The sequence below is a fragment of the Dermacentor silvarum genome, chromosome 4 (genome assembly GCF_013339745.2).
Source record: "Dermacentor silvarum isolate Dsil-2018 chromosome 4, BIME_Dsil_1.4, whole genome shotgun sequence".
NCBI lineage: Eukaryota > Metazoa > Arthropoda > Arachnida > Ixodida > Ixodidae > Dermacentor > Dermacentor silvarum.
In genome coordinates this window covers 152,973,395-152,993,546 of record NC_051157.2, presented here as the reverse complement: position 1 = coordinate 152,993,546, position 20,152 = coordinate 152,973,395, and the positions used below count along the sequence as shown (strand labels likewise).

General features: G+C 47.8%; 1 long non-coding RNA gene across 1 annotated transcript; it reads right to left on the bottom strand.

Annotated features, from left to right (window-relative positions):
* Positions 1 to 12,064: 12,064 nt before the first annotated feature.
* Positions 12,065 to 13,599, bottom strand: LOC125944819 (uncharacterized). The gene is made up of 2 exons (XR_007466526.1): positions 13,190 to 13,599; positions 12,065 to 12,198 (listed from the first exon to the last, which is right to left on the bottom strand). It is a non-coding gene; the product is annotated as an uncharacterized LOC125944819 (long non-coding RNA).
* Positions 13,600 to 20,152: the final 6,553 nt, after the last annotated feature.

Here is a 20,152-nt window from a genome sequence, read left to right as displayed (position 1 = left end):
AGCACTGCACGGGCTCGGGCTTACCCGAAAGGCCGGGCCGGGTAGAGCAGTTTAGAGCAGTTTTTTCACGGGCTCGGGCCGGGCTCGGGCACGGCGTGTGCTTTTTGACCCGGGCCCGGGCCAGGCTCGGGTTTTTTGGCACGGGCCTGGGTCGGGCTCGGGCTTTCTGCGAGTTATTCTGGGGCTTCTCCACTCTGAAAAACATGTATTTTTTGGTCTCGGGCTGGGTACGGGCCGGGCTCGGGCTTAAGGTAAAGGGGTGGTGGGCCGGGCCGGGCGGGTAACGTAGATTATTTCCGGGCCCGGGCCAGGCCCGGGTCTCGCCATAAATGTTTTGATCGGGCTTGGGAGGGTCGCCTAGTGTAAAACGGGCCCGGGCCGGGCCCTGGCCGCAAAAATCGGCCCGTGCAGTACTCTAGGTGTGATATCGTGTGCATATATTCACTTTTTTCAAGAATACCATCCCTCCACAACGTACCAGCATCATCTTGCTACCAGGGTATGGGCCATCCAGCTCGCATATCAGACCATTTGGGCACATCATGGATTGGTACTTTAGTGCATGTAGCCGCTTGTGCCCAGAAAAATAAGTACGCTGATCTTTTGACGGTCTGCAAATTGGCCGCACCGTGCCGTCAATGAAGGCCCAGCAATTCTTCAAAGGTGCATCTTTCAGATATACTGCCTGTAAACAGAAGATAAATACATTGAGATACTGAGAAGTACAATAACATGGCAGCGATAGCTAAGAAATAGGTGAGAAATTTCTCGGCAGCATGATTGAGCCACACGTTGGCAGAAACAACAAAAAATAAAAAACGTATACTTACGTCGATCATGGCTTTCAAGTCCTCAGTGGACAACCACTTGTGAACGGTGAGGCCGTCTAGCAGAAATCCAAACTTGCGTTCAATGTGCCGCATAACTTTGTTTGTCACACTTGAAATCACAGAATAGTGCCTGGCGAAATACTCTTGCAGATCACAAAAGCGGTTCGGGTACGCAAGCCTTCGCAAACACATTCACAGCGCTTCGTAGCCAGAGATGCGCACTCCCTGAGCACTCGACAAGTACTGCGGTAACTACAGAGCCATGAGAAGAAGAGGAAAATCTGCCTTCTCGAGACGAAATTGCCGGCGAAACACGCGATCTGAAATAGCTTCGTTGGTGAGCAAGCCTCCTCTTGAAGACACGTACAACCTACGCTGCCGCTCTGGTTCCCGAAGCATAAGCGCTGCGATGTCATCCCAACCTAAAAAGGACAGGTAATAGGGGTCTTGAAGAATACTGGATCGCGGCATGTCGAAGAAAGCAATGTGTTTCGGGTATTCAGACACAACACTGAACCAAACGCGGCACGGAGGACAGCAACGTTGTCTTTGGATCAGCTCGACTTGGTGACGCACTTGTGAATTCTACAGTGAATTTACTGTTTTTATGTCTAGATGGCGCCGTATGTGCTTGCGTTAGCGTTAGCGCGAATGCCTTCCGCTGTACTAAAAGACCACCAGTTGGCACGCAGCCCGTTCCGTTTTAGCGTTAGCGTTGCGACGTACGCTAACGCTAACGTAAGTGTTTTCCGCTATACTAAAGCTCTCTATTGAAGAGCCGGAGGAGCCACCACTCCTCTGCTTTGGTTAGGCCTGGGGCAGGGGGACGAAATCTGCCGTGGTTAGTTTTGTAAAGTTGTGTGATTTCACAGAAGTTGATTGCCGGGTTGGGGACTGGAAACTCAGGCGACGGGTGTTAAAGCGGTGCCCGATGACTGAGCGCGCGAGCTGAGGCATCGGCAGCCTCATTACGACGTAGACCCGTATGGGCCGGAGTCCAGATGACGATACGCGTCTCCGGGCGGTTTCGGTAGTCGTATCGTCGAAGAATTTGTTGACGCGGCTAGCGATGCGCCCTTTCTCTAAATCTTGGCAGGCTCCCCGGGAGTCGGTGATAATGACTGGATTCTGGATCTGCTGCGTCGAGTGCTGTGGCAACCTCCTCCGCATGTGTGGTGTTAGGGGCACCGAAAGTGAGGCCCTGAACATGTTCGTTTTGGTGGACAACCGCCGCTGTATACCATCCCCCATGGTGAGGGCCGCGGCGTCCGTATAGAAAACTCCACGACGGGATCCATGGCGTTCCTGTAAGGCCATCGCGCACGCGGTACGTCGGCCGTCATGAGTTCCCTTAGTGATGTTTTGTGGGAGAGGATGTATGACTAGCGCGTGGCGCCAGTCCTCTGAAATTTTGGTTCGATTCTCAGCCTCTGCAGTGTATGTGATATGCATTTGGTTCAGGAGGTGTCTCCCAGCCTGTGATCCTCTCAGTCGCCGGTACTGGTTGTTGAGGTGGGCTTCCCCGCGCTCTCCGAACATGTTAGTCATCCCCAGATCGATGAGCTTTCGCTTTGACGTTCTGATGACGAGGTCGAGGGCGATCTTGTAGATTTTGTGGAGAATAACCTCCAGGTAATTCTCGTCGCATTTTCGCGTGCGAAGGTATAGGTTCCGAATAGAGAATTTGGCTGGTCACAAATACATTAGCCAGACTCAAGGCATCTTTTGATTTGAGATCCCCCCCCCCTCGTTTGTTTGAGACGCGACGGACCATACGGCCCACCTGGTCACCTACCTTGCGAAGCTTTTGGAAAGTGGTGTCCATTTTGCGGTGCCTGTAGATGAAGAATCTCAACACTCTTATCTCATCGCGCTCTGGAATCGGACCGCTGTGTAGGGAAAGGGCAATTCGAGTTGTACACTTCGGGTTCGGCCGAATATGTACGAATTCAGATTTAGTGGGTGAGCATTCGAGGCCGTATTGGCGGGCGTAGGCATCTATGACTGTCGCCGCTTGTTGCAGGCTGGCCTCGATCTGCTCAAGGGATCCTTGGGTTGCCCACAGCGTGATATCGTTTGCATGCAGAGCATGCCTGATACCTGGCATATCGTCCAGCAGTGGGGGTAGGTGAGCCATGGCCAAGTTGAAGAGTAGGGGAGAGAGGACAGCTCCCTGTGGGGCACCTGTTGTACCCAATGGGTACGGGCCATGCTCCTGGTCTTGAATGCGGAGAAAAGTTTGCCGATCAGTAAGAAACTGTCGGATGTACCTGAAAGTGTTGTTCCCACAATTTAGTTAGTGATAGATTTTTTTGGCGCAAGGGCAACTGTGGCCAAAGAGCGCCAAACACAAGGTTCATGGTCGACTCAGGTTAGTGGGCAGTAAAAGAGAAGGATAAGAAACATTGGTGTATAGGGCCTAAAATAATTGAGTAATGGTTACATTTAACGATTATGGGCAAAGCGTATGATATTTACAAGGTCATGCAGACTCAGCAACAGTCCTTGTCAGGACAAGGAATGCGGAGCGCCTGACATGTGAGATAAAAAATCTCAGCCATTTCCTCAGGAATGAGACAAGGCTGAGTTCAATGGAAATATGAAATCGCACGTAGGAAGCCTACACTCGCTAAAAACTTAAAAACTCTTTTTAATGAAAACATTTGGTAGTCGCCGAGAAAGAAGGACGGGTGCGGAGGTATTTGGTTTCTGTACAGTTCTGGGAAGTGACGTCTCCTATGTTCTAGCCTCTTGCACGTGATTAGAACATGAATGACGGACAGTTGATCACCACATTTTGGACAGTGCGGTGCTGGAGAACTGTTTAGCAGATGTGAATGTGTTGCATGTGTGTGCCCTATTCTAAGCCTGCATAGTGCAACCTCTTTATGTCTGTCCCGTTTCTCGGTAGCATATCTTCCTATTAATGGCTTTATTGTGTGAAGTTTGTTTTCAGTTGCTCCATCCCATTCTTCTTTCCATTGCCTACGGATTCTGTTTCTAATCTGTGGCCTGAGTCCTCGTAGGGTATATTATCTATGTCAATAGAATTACGGAGAGCAGCTGACTGCGCAAGTCTGTCAGCTCCCTCATTTCCAGCTATGTTGCAGTGCCCCGGTACCCAGCACAGTGTGATTTTAAGTTTAGATTTGTGAGCCGACATCAGACATTTTAGAAGGAAATTAGTTATTGGATTTTTATGATTTTTACCGGATGACAACGCAGTCACTGCACTGAGGGAGTCTGTATATATGATGGAGGCTGGTTGTTTATTCTGTAGGATGTGCTTTATGGCTAGGAGGATGCCACAGCATTCTGCAGTAAATATGCTTGTATGTTCGTTCATTGTTTTCGATTCGGAGAATTGAGGGCCATGTGCGGCACATGCAACAGCTGAAGACTTAGAGGCGTCAGTGTAATACTCTGCACACCCGTATTTTGCCTGCACGTACATAAAGTGCTGATTTATTGCGAGCGGATGCCCATGTTTGCCCACCTCAAGAAATGACATATCACAGTGAACAGCGTGTATTTCCCAGGGCGCAATGGCGTCTTTGTGGCACACCACCTGGAGGTTGGAGGCTGGTATCTGCAGGCTTTCAATGTGTGACGCGACTCTAACGGGATATGGTGGCGTTGCTGATGGTCGTCTCAAGAACAACTGGGTGTTGCTTGTGTCCTGCAAGACTTCACCAGATGGATGCTCTGCATGAGAGAGCACCTTAGTGGCATACACTATGCTTGTGTACTGCCTTCGTCGTTCCAGTGACCATCTGTTCGCCTCAACATACAGGCTGGCTATTGGGCTAGTTCTGAAAGCACCAGTGGCCAGACGGAGCCCAAGGTGGTACACGGGGTCAAGCATCTTTAGCGCAGACTTTGATGCTGATTCGTACGCTACCGAGCCATAGTCAATACGTGATAGGACAACGCTATTCAGAAGGTTAAGCAGACAGTCACGGTCTGTACCCCATGACTGATGGGAAAGGATCTTTAGTAAGTTCAATGCTTTCAAGCATTTCAATCGCAACTGCTTGATATGTGGAACAAAGGTGAGCTTTTTATCTACCACAACGCCTAGGAATTTGTGATCTTGTTTAACGGCTATGGTCTGCCCGTTCAGTGTGATGTTGGGGTCTGGCCTAATGCCACGCTGCTGAGAAAAAGGTAAACAGACGGTTTTGCCACAGTTGAATTTAAACCCATTTTCATCTGCCCAGCTTGAGAGTTTATTTACCCCCAACTGAATTTGCCGGCCAAGTTGCAGGATTTGAAACTGATCTGGACATCGTCAACGTAAACAGAGTAAGAGATAGTTTTGGGCAACACACTGCTTAGAGAGTTCATTTTAACTATGAAAAGCGTGCAGCTGAGAACGCCACCTTGGGGAACGCCATTCTCCTGTATGAACCGCTTCGATAGAGCATTTCCATGACGAACCACGAAGGTGCGTTCGGAGAGGTAGCTTTCTATAGTATTGAGCATGTTTCCCGAGACTCCAAGAGAATGCAGATCACGGAGAATGCCATAACGCCAGGTCGTGTCATAAGCTTTTTCCAGGTCAAAGAATACAGAAAGACATGATGTTTTTGGATAAAGGCATCCCTGACATAAGATTCAAATGCTACAAGCTGGTCAGTTGTCGACCGACCAGGCCTGAATCCAGCTTGACGTTGGTCAAGAAGGCCGTTATATTCAAGGAAACAAACGAGGCGGCGGTTTATCATTTTTTCAAACACCTTGCACAAGCAACTAGTCAAGGCAATGGGCCTGTAACTTGCTGCAAGCGTGGCTTCCTTTCCTTGTTTGAGGATTGGTATGATAACAGCCTCTTTCCAGGCTTTGGGTAGGCGCCCAAAGGACCATATCTTATTAAACAGAAAGAGGATGCTTATAAGGGTGTGTTCATGTATGTGCTTGAGCATGCCATAAGTAATCCTGTCTGGGCCTGCTGCTGAGTTGCCACATGTACCCAGAGCCACCTTCAATTCCTCCATAGTGAAAGGGCTATTGTACCCTCCTGTGGATAGCCTTTTATCACGGATAGGTTTCCGCTCCTCCGCTAGCTTGTGTCGCATGAAGGAGTCTGTATAATGTGCTGAGCTGAAAATATATTCAAAATGTTGACCTATTGCATCTGCTTGGTGTTCCAGTGTATCACCAGCAGGGCTGACCAGAGGCACTGGGTGAGCACTGCGCCCTTGAAGTGCTCTAAGTCTGTTGTACACTTTATGTGTATCTGTGTAGGAGTTTACAGATGAGAGGAATGACTGCCAGCTTTCCCGTTTGGATGCACGTCGGATCCGCCTGCCATTTGCTTTAGCACGCTTGAAGTCTATTAAATTGTTAACTGTAGGATACCTGCGGAATTTCGACCATGCTTTGTTTTGGTTCTCACGGGCATTCTTGCACTCCGCATTCCACCATGGCCTACGTTTGTTTTGTGTCTTATTTGATGTCTGTGGGATTGACTTCTGTGCGGCTTCTATAATATGCAGAGTGATCATGGATTGTAATTCGTCTATCCCTAGGTCTACGATTGGAGAACTGGGCAGTTTTGAGAGTTCTCGGAACTTCTTCCAATCAGCAGCCTGTTCTTTAAATTTCCTATGATTATTTACAACCATATTTATGTTTCCTGTGTGTTTTAAGCAAACAGGAAAATGCTCGCTTCCGTACAGATTATCGATAACAGCCCACTCAGTGGTTGCCAAGAGCACCGGAGAGCCAATAGCAAGGTCTATTGCTGTGTATGAGTTGTGTGCTAAATTAAAATATGTTGGGTCTTTTTTGTTAAATATACAGGAACCGGAGGACAATAGAAATTTTTCGATTAGTGCACCTCGGGAATCAACTCTTGAACATCCTCATAGTGAGTGGTGTGCATTGAAATCTCCAACCAACATGAATGGATCCGGGAGCTGGTCAATAAGTTTTTCAAATTCTTGGACGGATAGGTGATGGTCCGGAGGAATATATAGGGAGCATACAGTTATTATTCTACCAAAAGTTAGAGCCCGTATTGCCACTGCCTCTAAATCAGTAACTAGTGTGATACTCTGACAGGGAATTGTGTTCTGCACAACAATAGCGACGCCACCCGATGAGTGGGCAGTGCCTTGCCTGTCATTCCGGTATACTGCATATTCTTTGAGAAAGTTTGTGCGTGTTGGGTTTAAGTGTGTTTCCTGGAGGCAAAGTATGTTTGTTTGGTATTGTGCAAGTATTTCATATATGTCATCCAGATTCCTGAGTAGCCCTCGGCAGTTCCAGTGTATAATGCTCTCAGCAGCCATTTTTGCGAGTGATAAGGGGACGAGTTATTCAAGTGTCACCGCCTTTGTTAGGCGGCTTGACTGGCGGATGTTTTTTCTGTTTGAGGCGGTCTAGAAAACTCCGCCTCTCTTTGGGGGACTCTCTCAGCGTCGGAGACACCGAGGATCCCGGGGTCACTTCCATTGCTTCCGGCGGAGACTCGGAAGCGGATGAGGGTTTGTCAAGAAGGGTAGACTCCCTCTCAGTTGTCTGTGTTGTTCCAGAGGAGTGTGAGAAGTTGACCTCTGCAACTTGGAAGGTTGGTGCAGCCGATGGCTGCTTGCTGGGGGCCGAGAAAGGTGCGCATCAGCAAAGCTGTACTGCGTGCCCACCGTAACTAGACGCCGCCCGGCCCCCCGGCGCGCTGCGTCAACGTAGGATCTTGCGGAGAGAAGCGAGAGCTTCTTCCGGGCTTCAGGGAATGTTATGTTTTCGGTTACCTTGATTTGAATTATTTTTTTCTCATTTTGGAACATTTCACAGGTTCGCGAGTACGCAGCGTGCGGCCCATGACAGTTGGGACATTCTGTTTGAGTGGCACTGCAACTTTCGGTTGGATGCTCGTGAGCACCACACTTTGCACAGGTGAGTTTTCCGCGACATGTGTTGGATCCGTGTCCGTACTTTTGGCACTTGAAGCATCTTCTCGGGTTTGGGACATAGGGGCGGACTTTGCAGTGAATAAACTCTGCTTTCACAGCGTCTGGTAGACGGGAACGATTAAACGTCAAGACGATATGGGGTGTCACTACATCTTCACCGTTTCGCCTTATGGTGATGCAGCGTAGGGCGATGACACCTTGATCTCTGAAGCCATCGAGGAGGTCAGAGTCTGTTTCGCGGATGAGATCACGTTCTGATATGACGCCTTGAACTGTGTTTAGACTGCGATGGGGGGTAACGGACACCTGTAAGTGGGCGAACTGCTTTTGCTTGAGGAGGATGTCGGAATGATCTTTCTTTGACACTTCAACAAGATCACCGGATGACAGTTTCTTTGCTTCATAGTTTTTGCCTATCAGCTTCTCAAGGGTCCTAGCGATAACAAAAACGGACATTGCAGCAACAGAGTCATTGTCTACAAGAGAGTGTATAATCAGGAAGCGTGTGAAGTGATCACATTGAGTTCGAGTTTTGTCTAACATGTCTTCGGTGCGGCCCCTTTTCAGGGACCGATCGGGTTTTTTGGAAGAAAAAGTACTCATGCGATATGGATATGCCGACGGTTCCTAGAATGTCACCTGTGTTTCACCGTCTTATTCACGGGAAGGTCCCGGGGCTCGTCGCCTGGTACACAGACGAAGAGCCCATCGGCCGGAGCTTGATCATGGCCCCGACCGCCGCCGTTCATGGTTTCTACCCTTCACCTCAAAACCTTTCGCCACGGTGCGGATGACAGCTTCGGTATGGCGGCTAAGGGTCCGTGGTGGCGCCAAGCACCATCACCTTGATACTCAAGGTGCCCTTGCGGGTATTGTTCCCACAATTTGTGTGACACAAATGTGTGAGAATGATGTCATGGGTAACGTTGTTAAAAGCACCCTTGAGATCTAAGGCGAGGACCACCTTGTCGTCGCTAGGGTGCTCAACAGGTTCAATGACATATCTGTGTAGATATAGGAGGACATCCTGTGTGGACCGGTGTGGACGGAAACCGTGCATGGTGTCGGCAAAAGTCTGCTGGGTTTCGAGGTATGTAGACAGTCTGTCTTGGACCATGGTGTCCATAAGCTTTCCCACACATGAGGTTAGAGAGATTGGTTGGAGATTCTCTATCTTGATGGATTTGCCAGGCTTCGGAATGAAGGTGAAGAGGGCCGTTTTCCAATCCAGCGGGAGGGCGGTACCCCCATCCAATATGTGGTTGAAACATTTGAGGAGGTGAAGGTACGCCTGGTTCGAGAGGTTAGCCAAGAACTTAGCCGTCACTCTGTTCCGGCCGGGACAGAGTAACGATAAGAAAGCAGGAATTGCGATAAGAAAGCATGGTGAAAATTGCAAGTCGATGTATGGTAGTAGCACGTGGCATAAATGTGATGCTCGTCTTTAAAACTTTGCAGCTGCAGTTAAGCAGACAACGCTGCTGCTTCGTTAAAGCATACGGTCCCGCAGTGTGCTCTCCCGAAATTATCTGTGTGGTATATTTCTGGCATCTGAAATGTGACCACAATAAAGAAGACTCTCTTACTGGTATAAGAGACCACGAGGTGGCTGCAGCGATTTTGAAACCAGCCATCGAAGGCGATTGAGATCCGCAAACGTGCTGTGGCCCCCTGCCATCAGGGCGGTTCCCCCAGTCCTCTCACCATTATCATGGTAAGAGAACAACGAAAACATGATGGCCGCCTACAGGCGCTGGAAATTCTGCTCTATAACTGAGGAGAGTATTTCATTGGGCCGTTCAAACAACGCTGCTAGCCACCACACGTCCTTGCGTTAACTGTTTCGTAAGTATGACGTCAGGATATTCGAATAAATTAAGAATGGAATAACTTTTCGTTATAGCACCCCAAGATTTACAGTCAGCAGATTCCCGATGTCTTTCGGCTTTGAACCCATTTACTGCATTCTCCCGCTATGAAGACAACGATCTTCTTTTATCACCTTGCTTTGTCCTCGAATAATCGCACTCACAATTACTCACAGGGGACTCCAATCTCGAGAAGAAAATATACACAAGAATAAAAATGCTTTGAAGTGCATGCGGCAGGGATTACCAAATTATGACTCGAAGCCTACCGCTATCGTCGAAAAGAAAAGTGTACAATCATTGCATTCTACTGGTGCCAACAGGTGGGACAGACACTGTGAGATTAACAAAAATCTTGGAGGTTATGTTGTTAGGCGTAAAATTAAGAGACAAGAATAGGGCGGTGTGGATCAGATATCACTTCAAATCGAACACGAACTGACAGAAGAAACACACCAACCGCGTCCGCTCATGTTCTGTTCGTGCTACTTTTCAGCATGAACGTAAAATATATGTTGCCCAACTTTCAAACTTGTTGCAAGAAACTCGATTATGGGATACGAGACAATTTCGCTGACAAGAGAAGAAATGGCGTAAATGAAAGTGCAAGCGCAACTTCTCTTGGCCAACTACACGCAGCCTCGGAACAACCACTGGACTTTGGCAATCCCACACGATATGCGCTTCACGCAGTCCAACGAAACACCACCCCTGATCTGACGTAGTGCATAAAATACATCGTATATGACTGGCGCTGCGATTCAAGCGCATAGGGAAGCGATTATACTACCCCATTTTATTAACTTTAGGTCTCTGAGCCGGAAATGGAATACATTAGCGACTTATTACTGTCGTAGATTGGGCCAAGTATCGAGAGGCCATGAAGATGACACACCCACCTTCGGCAACTACTCTTCTAACCAAGCAAATCACGCAAGCAAATAAATGAGCGGAAATAGAAACATAAGTGGCAGCAAATCACTCAGATATGGACCCACATTTATTACGGATGTGGTAGCGCTGGAGAAAGGCGCCTGCAAGAAAGTCGAGGACGCTTAAGCTTCGCCTTTAAAAGTAGAACGCGATAGCGTTATCGGGACCCGTTCGCATCGCATCGTTCGCCTACTGCTAGTAGGCTTCATTCACTGCAACACTGAACGTGCGAAAGCCAGCTTACAAAGACCAAGCTTACGCCGATCCCGTTAAAGTTAGCTTCACTTTAAACAGAAATGCATTGCTGGAAAGAAATTTTTCAAGGGGCAATAAGAGTGGTCTTTTATTAAAATGTGAAGGCCCTAGCTTCTTTTTTATTATTTTATTATTTGTTTGCTATTCTCCCAACGCGAGCGCGTGTCCAAAAAGAATCAGCAGGCGAAGTCCCAATTTGACCTGCCGTAGGGAGCCTACATGCAACGCCGTTTTAGGGTGTTGACAGCCTTTGTAAGGGCACTTGCCGCCGCCAGCTAACTTGGTGGGATAAATCTGGGACGCAAAATGGTGAAAGACCAGCCGACAGACCACATTTCCGCAACCGTTGGTGACGTGAAGTTAATTAACTTCTTTTAATAAACCTTGGCCTCAGCAGCCCGAGACAAATGGCGCGTCTGAGTGCCGTACACGGCACGTCTACGTTTTAGTTAAACAGAATAGTAAGGACAGTATTTATTACAGCACACTTGTAAAAGCACCCTTTATATATTATGCACAACTGGAAGGCAACGACAATGCTTAATACAGTTCATGTTCTTGGCGTGAGATAATGCTACCACGAGCGCGCCATCGTGCCTTATAACTTGTTGCTTTATATGTGTCGCATGACGTGCAATAGAAAAGTAAGTTTGATGTGTTCAAATAAAAGGAATATGCAACTAGTATATTAAAGATGTGGCAGGTTTCCTGTGCGCATTGGCGCAAAACTAAATTAAAGAAATTTGATAGATCGCGTGCCAACATGAGTACATCAGAGCGTAACAAAAAAGCCAGAAAAACTGGGGACCCAAATGGCTACCCACCAAATTTGGTGGCAAATAGCGGCCAAAATGTTGGTGTTGTCACCACCCTAAAACAGCGCTTGCATGTAGGCTCCCTAACCTGTCTAGGATGCGAGTGCCCTTTGGATATCATTTTCGCAAGTAAAGTACCCGAACGCGTGACCATAGAGAAATGAATTCAACAAGAGGGGACACTCCCATAGGGCCCAGCGGCCGAATTGACTGCAGCGTGCCAAGCAGTCGGTGTCAATCACTTACATCACTTCCGGTTTCGGTTTTGAGCGCGCGTATTTTGAACGCAAGCTAGCACGCCGGCTGCGCCCCCCCCCCCACTCTCTTTTTTTTTTTTTTGCTCTTCGTGCAGAGTCTCTATTATTTAGTAAAAATGATTGCGAACGATCTCGTAAAGCCCCATCGAATCTGTGCCACGTGCAATTTCACAAAGTAGACGCAAGACCTTTTGTGCAATGAGGAAATATTTATTTTGCTCTATATAAAAGCTCGTTCCGGGCTTTTTGTGCGTTCATCCAACGTTGTGACACCAGCAGGTAAGGCAGTAGTTCCTGTATGAAGCTCCACCGGATGGCACCAGCTGAAAAAAAAAGTAGATTACAAGCATGTTACATTTGCAAGCACGTAACAGCATGTTACAAGCATGAGTCATTTTGGTATTTAGACATAGGAATACTGCGTGTAGAGGCGAAACGTGCGAAAGCGGTGAGTGGGCGGCATTAAAAACAAAAGCAATTCGATTTTACGTACATGGCGTAGAAAATACCCGACTCATCCCAAACATATATGAAAACATCTGATTTCCAAGCGTTCCCCCATTTCCGGGCATTATTTCCTGCAATTTGGCAGCAGAAATACACGAGCGACTTCGCGTTTCCAAAACTTGGCCTCGGGCGACGCGACGGTACGCTACATACACAGAGACGGACGCAACAGGCACTCAAGACAAATGCGTGGGTGCAATGCCTTTTTTCAGTCCTTTAGAAGACGTAATTTTCGAATTACAAGTTTCTGACACGCTCGTCGTTCGCGCGTTCTGCCGGCGCCAGCAGCACACCCCATGTTATCACTCTTGGCAATCGCCCATCGCGTTTTCAACAGGCGTGAGTACCGAAAGAAGGTATATGTTGTTGCGGAGCCACAAAAAACGTCACAGATTTGTCCCTCTAAGATTCATTACACGCCAAACTAACTATCACCACGGCCGAGCTGCTTATCGCTAACTGCGTCACAGCGCGCTGTGCGGCCAGCGTGCCTCAAAAGTACCCCAGAAAGTAACGAAATTACTTTTCAGTAATGTCTGGCGTCAGAGAAAGCGGCACAAACTTCTCCTAGCAAGATGCACTAGACTACACACCACGGCTGAGTTCTCGCTAACTGCGACACGGCGCCCTGTGCGGCCAGTGTGGCTCAAAAACCGAAATAAGTTACAATAGTCCCATAGGAAGCGTCGGAAACATGTCTCAGCACGATTCATTAACTCAAATTAACTGCGCCGTGATGGCCGAGCTGTTTTTCGCTAACTGCGTCTTAAGTCTCGGTCCCGTGCCCTGTGAAACAAGATTTCTCACCTTGCCGTAGTCCAATAGTGCAGTGGTGTCTTGTCCCAGTGCAGAAGGAACGCAAGAATACGCCTAGAGCCCAATAAACCAGGTTACATTTAAAAAAGAAAAAAAAAGGAGACAGACGGGTCGCCGCGCGCGAGCGCTCAAACGCGCGCGCAGCCATCCTCGCTGGCTTCGGGGGAGTGTCTGGCGGATGACGCATGTATCTGGCGCGTCATTGACCTGTGGCTAGGTAAGGCAAGGAAAATAAGTCGCAAAGCTTAAGTTCATTTATACGCAAAACGTTTTAGTTTTCGTGGCAACGAATTAAAAAAAATAAATCAATGCCTGTTAGCTTAAGTTCACTTTCTTTTTTTTCGATGCTAGCGGCAGCTAACGTTCGGTGTCAAAAGTATAGCGTGACGTATGGTGACGTGTTTCCTGTTGCCAGTTTTTGCCGAGTGTCCCCTCTTGTTGAATTTCTTTCTCTATGGCGCGACTGTAGATCTGGTAGAAATGAAGGAAAAGGGGTTTGGTGTTTCAGTTTCCTCGTAGCAGAGTTACGTTTTTTCGTACATTCAAATTACAATCGGACGCCGATTGGCAAACCATCCTGCGGCGAATCCGACGCCAAATGTTGAAGTCGTACTTTGCCGTTTTTCTGACGGATTTCCCTGTGAGCAATTCAATTATTCTTCACCAAAACCTTGCACCACGTGGAGGGCCTGCGAGGTCGGGGTGGTTGGGGTGGTTGGGAATGAATTTCTCCGCCACCCGCCGACATCGCACACCAACGCCGGTTGCCGACGCTGGATTTCCTGCGACACGTGTCTCTTAACGCTATCGCGTTAATACACAACTGACAGACGACGACACGACGACCCCATAATTGTACGGCATCGCACGTCACGAGCACGCCAAGACGCTCAGTGCGACTCCGCTCAGTGGCTTATAGATGGAGAGCACAAAGCGACACCTTTAGCGAGCGTACGAGTTTCTGCAAACTTTCCTTTACGTGCAAAGCCATGACCGACCGAACCAAAGGCGCAAGCAACAGTGTGGCAAATGTTTTAGTACGTACGGGACAAACGACCCGACTGTTTGAAAAAAATCACAGCATATCCACGGGGTGAATGATGGTGAGTGGGCGAAGCTCCGGAGGGAATCATCGGATCTCCCGCTTAAGGGGACGCTAGCACAAACGCGTTAGAAACGTGCAGTACTCTATAGTAAGGGGGAGCGGCCACAGTGTCTTACGCAGCCATTTACACATGCCGGAACGTGCACCGCGTTTGCCGACGCCATCACATGACTGCTGAGAGAGTATACCCCCCGTATTCATAAACGCTCCTCGACTTGAACTTGATTTGCCACCGCCTTGGGCAGCGCGTTCGAAACGCGTTGAAGGTAAGGCGGAGAGGCCACAGCGTCTTACACCAGCTTCTTACACGGGCCGTAACGCGCTAGCACAAACGCGTTAGAAACGCGCTAGAACGCGGCCTTTCGTTAATGTTGGGTATTTATTGCCATCGTGGTGCGTGTGTCTATGTGCGCTTCGTGGCGTAGTGGTTAGCGCCGCGCGTTCGGAAGCGAGGGGTCCCTGGTTCGATTCCGCGCTACGGGCACAAGTTTCGGAATTTTTTTTCATAAAACGCCGGAAGCGTTCTCCGGAAGCCGGAAGCTGGCTTCCGGAACCGGAAGCGAAAGCGGAACCGGAAGTGGAAACGAAAGCGGAACCGGAAGTGGAAACGGAAGCGGAAGTCGGCTTCCGGTTATACTATACGTATACATATATATGTATATATGGGTATACATACATATACGGACACACAACGCCATCTATTGAGCAATTCATAAAACTAGACGTGGCTACCTACTACGACGGGGACGAACGGGTGCCGCTATAAGGAGCTTCGCCCCTAAAAGAAGCGAACAGAACGTTCTTCCACTAGCCGCGTCGCCCGCCGGACCGCTGCATTTACGAACCTGTTCCGGCAATCCCGCCTACGGACGCTGACTCATCACTGACTGACCAATTGGACTACGCTCTTGTGACGGCAAATTGCTCCGGGTGGACATGGCATCAGGTGACTGGCACTGCGAAACCTTGACCAGCCGGAGAGGCGCCGATTGTTTGAAGCTATCAATCAAGTATGAAAGGCAGGGTTTACCCAAAGAGTGGGCAACATAATAGAGACCATAGTGCCCCAACCCGGAAAAAATCAATTGCTTGACTAACCTGCGTCCAATATCTCTCACCCTAACTATCTGCAAAGTCGCGGAAAGAATGCTACTTGCAAGAACCTCGCACATTCTCACACACTCTCGCAAAAAACGCTTAAGTGGGCCCTTTAAACTTCTGAAAATAAAATAAATAAATAGATTAACACCTTCGGCATTTTCATCCCACCAAGACAGGCTTCAGACCACACATACGAAAACCAGAGAGGTGGCATGTGCTGAAGCTCAGCCTTCTATACGTACGCTCAAGCGCAAGGGCCACTGGCTAAGCATCCTCATGGTGGTGAATCTAAAACGAGGCTTTTGATTCAAGCTGACGTAGTGTAGCGACAAATATAAAACCCATTGAATAAAAGGACGCACAAAGAGCGCGCTTTATATCTCCTCTTTTCTTCCACGGGAATAATACTCGGCGCCAAGTACAGCAGATTACACCTGCACCAACTCGCTTAATACCTCTGTCACACGAGCACGCAAAAACTCTTTTACGCAAGCGGTCTTTTACCAAGTTGAAAGACTCTTGAATGAAGAGGTGTTGCGCAGCAGACACGGCGCCGACGATCTCCTTTTAGTGTTTCCTTCTGGACACGCTACGGAAAGCATGGCGCTAGCGTTCGAAACAATCTCGGCCCAAAAAAAAAACTGATGTATCTCAAAATTTATTGTGAAAACTTATTGTTTACAGGTTTTTCAAATAAATTTAGCATAAGAAACGCTAATATAAAGATTTACTGTAGTAGTTTAAAGAGCGTCATCACGTGGCATCCCCAGCCCGTTTGACCTGCTTACGAGAGTACAGAAGAAAATGAGCATTACTGGGTTCACTACACCTTCTGCGAGACAAAATTATTTTTTATGATGAGCCTAGGCGGCAGAAAATTACGCATTCGATTATTTTCTTTAATATATGATAATTGCTGGTGCCCACTGGTTTCGAGGCTACTCCTTTTCGGCCGTAAAGGAGATCGGCGAACTGCTCTTCCAAAAAAGACCGCTTCTGAAAAAGAGATCGTTCCCTGTCGTGTGTCTGCGGGCGAAACTCTTTTTCGGGAGTAGTCTTTTTGCTCAAAAGACTTTCGAGGGCCCGTGTGACAGGGGTATAACATGATATAATTACTATCATGTTGAGCACGTGCCTATTCGGCTGTGCGTTTCTCTGCGCTCAAATCGCGTCGTTAAGTTGAGATTATTTAATGGTGAGCAAGTAATCCCCACAACTAATGGGAACAAAATGACTGTTTTCCACTTCTTTGTTTTGATAATGCTGTCCTCATTTCGAAAATATTTTTTTACAGCGAAGCTGTATACCTCTCGTTGGTCGGAAAATTTCGTAGCGTAAACGCAAAACGCCATAAGCCATACCAGCTGTGCGATAGCCTGGCCGAGCTGGGGGAGAGAGAGTGAAAGCAGAGTATAAAAATAGCATCGCGCAGCATAGCTGATGCGAGGTGGAGATGGGGAGTGGCACATGTGGTATTAGGACGCGTAGAGCTGCTGCGCTGAGCCGTGCTCCCTCAAGGGCTGCAGAAGATGGCGCCAACCTTTCCCTTTCCCTCAAGAACCACTTATATATATAGAGCTGCTGCCGACGCCGATCGCGTTTCCTCGCGTTCGCGCCGAACGCGCCTGGTGTCCGTGACTGCAGCCAATGGCTCTGGGTGCAGCTCGGCAGGTTTCGACCAGAGAACTGGGGCGGTATTCTGTAAGAAAAGCAGCGAACTGTCCATTTCGGCTGTCGCTGATTCGCTGCTGCTTCACGTGCAGGAAGGAGACGGGCTGGCACCTTCCTGCACGTGAAGTAGCAGCCAATCAGCGACAGCCGAAATGGACTGTCCACTAATTGGACTGTTACAGAATACCGCCCCTGCACACTAGTTGCTTCTGAAAGACTGAAGCGAGAGATAGGGAAGCTGAATCCAAGTGTCGCAGAAGAGAACATCACGTGTTTAGATTAAGGGAAGCCGAGAGTTCGCGTAGGCGAAGAAATGAAGATCCGGAGGCTTGTGAACGTGGCCGGTTGAATTCATCGAGATACTACGCAGAACATCGCGAAGAAATCCTGAGCGCCAGGAAACTACTTTACTAAGCTTTCCCCAGCTCCGCTGGTCTCTTGTGTTTGCGGTAGCAGACCCACGCATAATGTTTACAGCGAAGCTGTATACCTCTCGTTGGTCGGAAACTTTCGTGGCGTAAACACAATAAGCCACTTTAACAATTGCAGGCAAACGGCATATGTTTCTTTGCAATCAGGCATATATATATATATATATATATATATATATATATGCACTTAGTGATGTCACCGCGCTTTCATATATAAAAGGTAGACCCGTCTAGCAACTCGTTGGGTTCATTCTGAGACTGCCATGGGTAGACCACGGAAATTAAAGATGCCAGAAGAACAGCGTGAATACAATGCTCGACCATGGGCGCTATAACTTAAAATGATTCCAAACTGTTTTTATTCAAATTTCTGCAATCAGCGTCTACGATTGATCAAAACATTTTCGAGCCACTGCCAACTTCGTCTGTCTGTCACGCGACGCCACGAAAACCGCGATAGCTCCCCATCTGATATAGCGTGTACACACTGGATTATACATGATTAAACCGCACAAAAGAAAAATAATCATTCCTGATTCGACGCCTTTTCACCATTAGGCCTCTGCTATTGGTCCAATGTTTTCTGGTTACGCCCAATTCGACCGTCTGTCACGCGACCTCACAAAACCGCGAAAACTCACCACGTACGTGTACGCGAAAAAAATGCAATATGCCGAACAAAACTGCATTTTTTTTTCTGAATGGCCACCGACTGCACCGTTCCGAAAGCAATAGAAGTTGGGTGCCGGATGATCGCTCATGCCCTCGCTACTCGTACCTGCCGGTGAGCATGTATTTATTTGCGCATGATAAGCCTTTTTACGTGGCAGTAACAGGTTATCGAGCCCTTTCGGTATGCATACGACATCGCTCTGCCAACTCTTCATTGCTGAGGATCCGTTTTAGCGGCATTCTTATCCTTCCGTTGCACGCTGCTGCGATTTTCGACCAGCCACGGCAAGCTAAGTAAGGCGAAGCGGACCAATCGGAGAAGCCGGCACCACCATCTTCATGCGGTTATCTATTTTCACTGTGCTAGCTCGGCCCCATCGAAACCCTCTCCACTAGAGCGTGCTCCTCGCCTCTTGTCAGCCAATTAGATAAGAAAAATCGCTGAGTGTAGACAGTGTTATTGGTTTTGAAAGCGAACAAAGGTGACCTCCTCTAAACGCGGAGAGGGTTTGATTGGGTTGTTCAGGCAACGCTGCGAGTCACCGCCCGATGCTTGCGTCGGTGGTTACGTAAATTTGACGTCAGGAGTTTGGAATCACAACAGTTTCGAATAACTTTCCGTTACAGCGCCCCATGTGTGGTGTTACATACAGCTTCGCTGGACATTCACGTTCGCAGGGCGGGATGGCAACCATTTTTTAATTCAATTGCACGTAGGAAGTTCATTCTCTCACAGGATAGGACCCGCGACAAAAATACCTACATTTGTTCCCGAAGTAATGTCAAAAGCCTCGATCCTGTTGCTTTGTTTTCAACTATCATTCGTATTGCACTGGAACAAAACTCTGCTGTAATGTTCGTCTTCCTCTACCAGACAACAAAATACACAGTGTTAATGCCCGAAGCGACAACATGATAGATAATTTCCTCACAAGTGGCTTGCAAGATCGCCAGAGAAGGTTCAACTAGCGCGGCGGAGTGTCTCTAGTTTTGACATGAATTTGAATAAAATATTGTTCGAGAGCAGCGGCACGTTTTGAAAGCTCCGCATTGTGGTCGTGCAAGCTTTATCTTCGCACAGCTCTTATGTATATTTGATTTCAAGTATAGATAGATTAGATTAATCATACTGAGGCATCCGCACATTTATACCTGAGAACGTAAGTCGGCTATATCCCTCGCTAAGTCAAGCCAGGCAGACATGTTGAACATTGCAACGAAACTCCAGGGGCGGCAGAAGTAGCGGCAAAATACAGTTGAAGACTACACAAGTGCACTGTGTTTTTAGCCAGAGCCATTGCTGGCAATGCATATGCAGTATTTTACGCTCACATCAAGGTGCAGTGAAATGAAACGAAACATGTATTCATATGTGATGTTTAATTTGAAAGGACGTCTCATTACGATGCTTCCGAGCAGCTGATAGGCACAATAAACACTGGCTAGTATTTCCTAATTGGGAGACTTGCAAGGAGAACAGCAAATTCGTAGTGAATCTGCAGCATTTACACTTATAATAGTTCATGTTCATATGAATGACGCACCCAGACGTAGTAGGCTTGTTTATTGAGGAAAACATTTCTCCAAATAATGTTGTTTGTTATCACTACTCCGCGTATAAGAATAACTTGTTATAATACTTTCTATGCATCACACATGTAACCGCGCATTTCCTAACGTTGTTTTCTGGATCTCAATTCTGTATCCCAGCTTTCCACGGAAAGGCCACTTAGAACGCATGAACCGCCTTTGCACCAGCCCACAGGACAATAGTAACCCAGGAATCTTTGCATTTTGCTGACAACGTCACTTGAAATATTCTGCAGAAAAACAACACAAGACAGGAAAACGAATTATCACTAATGATCCCTGCCGTGAACAAAGTTACCCGTACGTGAACGCAGCGTTCAATTATTTTACTTGTGAGTGCATTGGTCTACTGATATGCTAATTTTATTATGATATTTGAGCGCA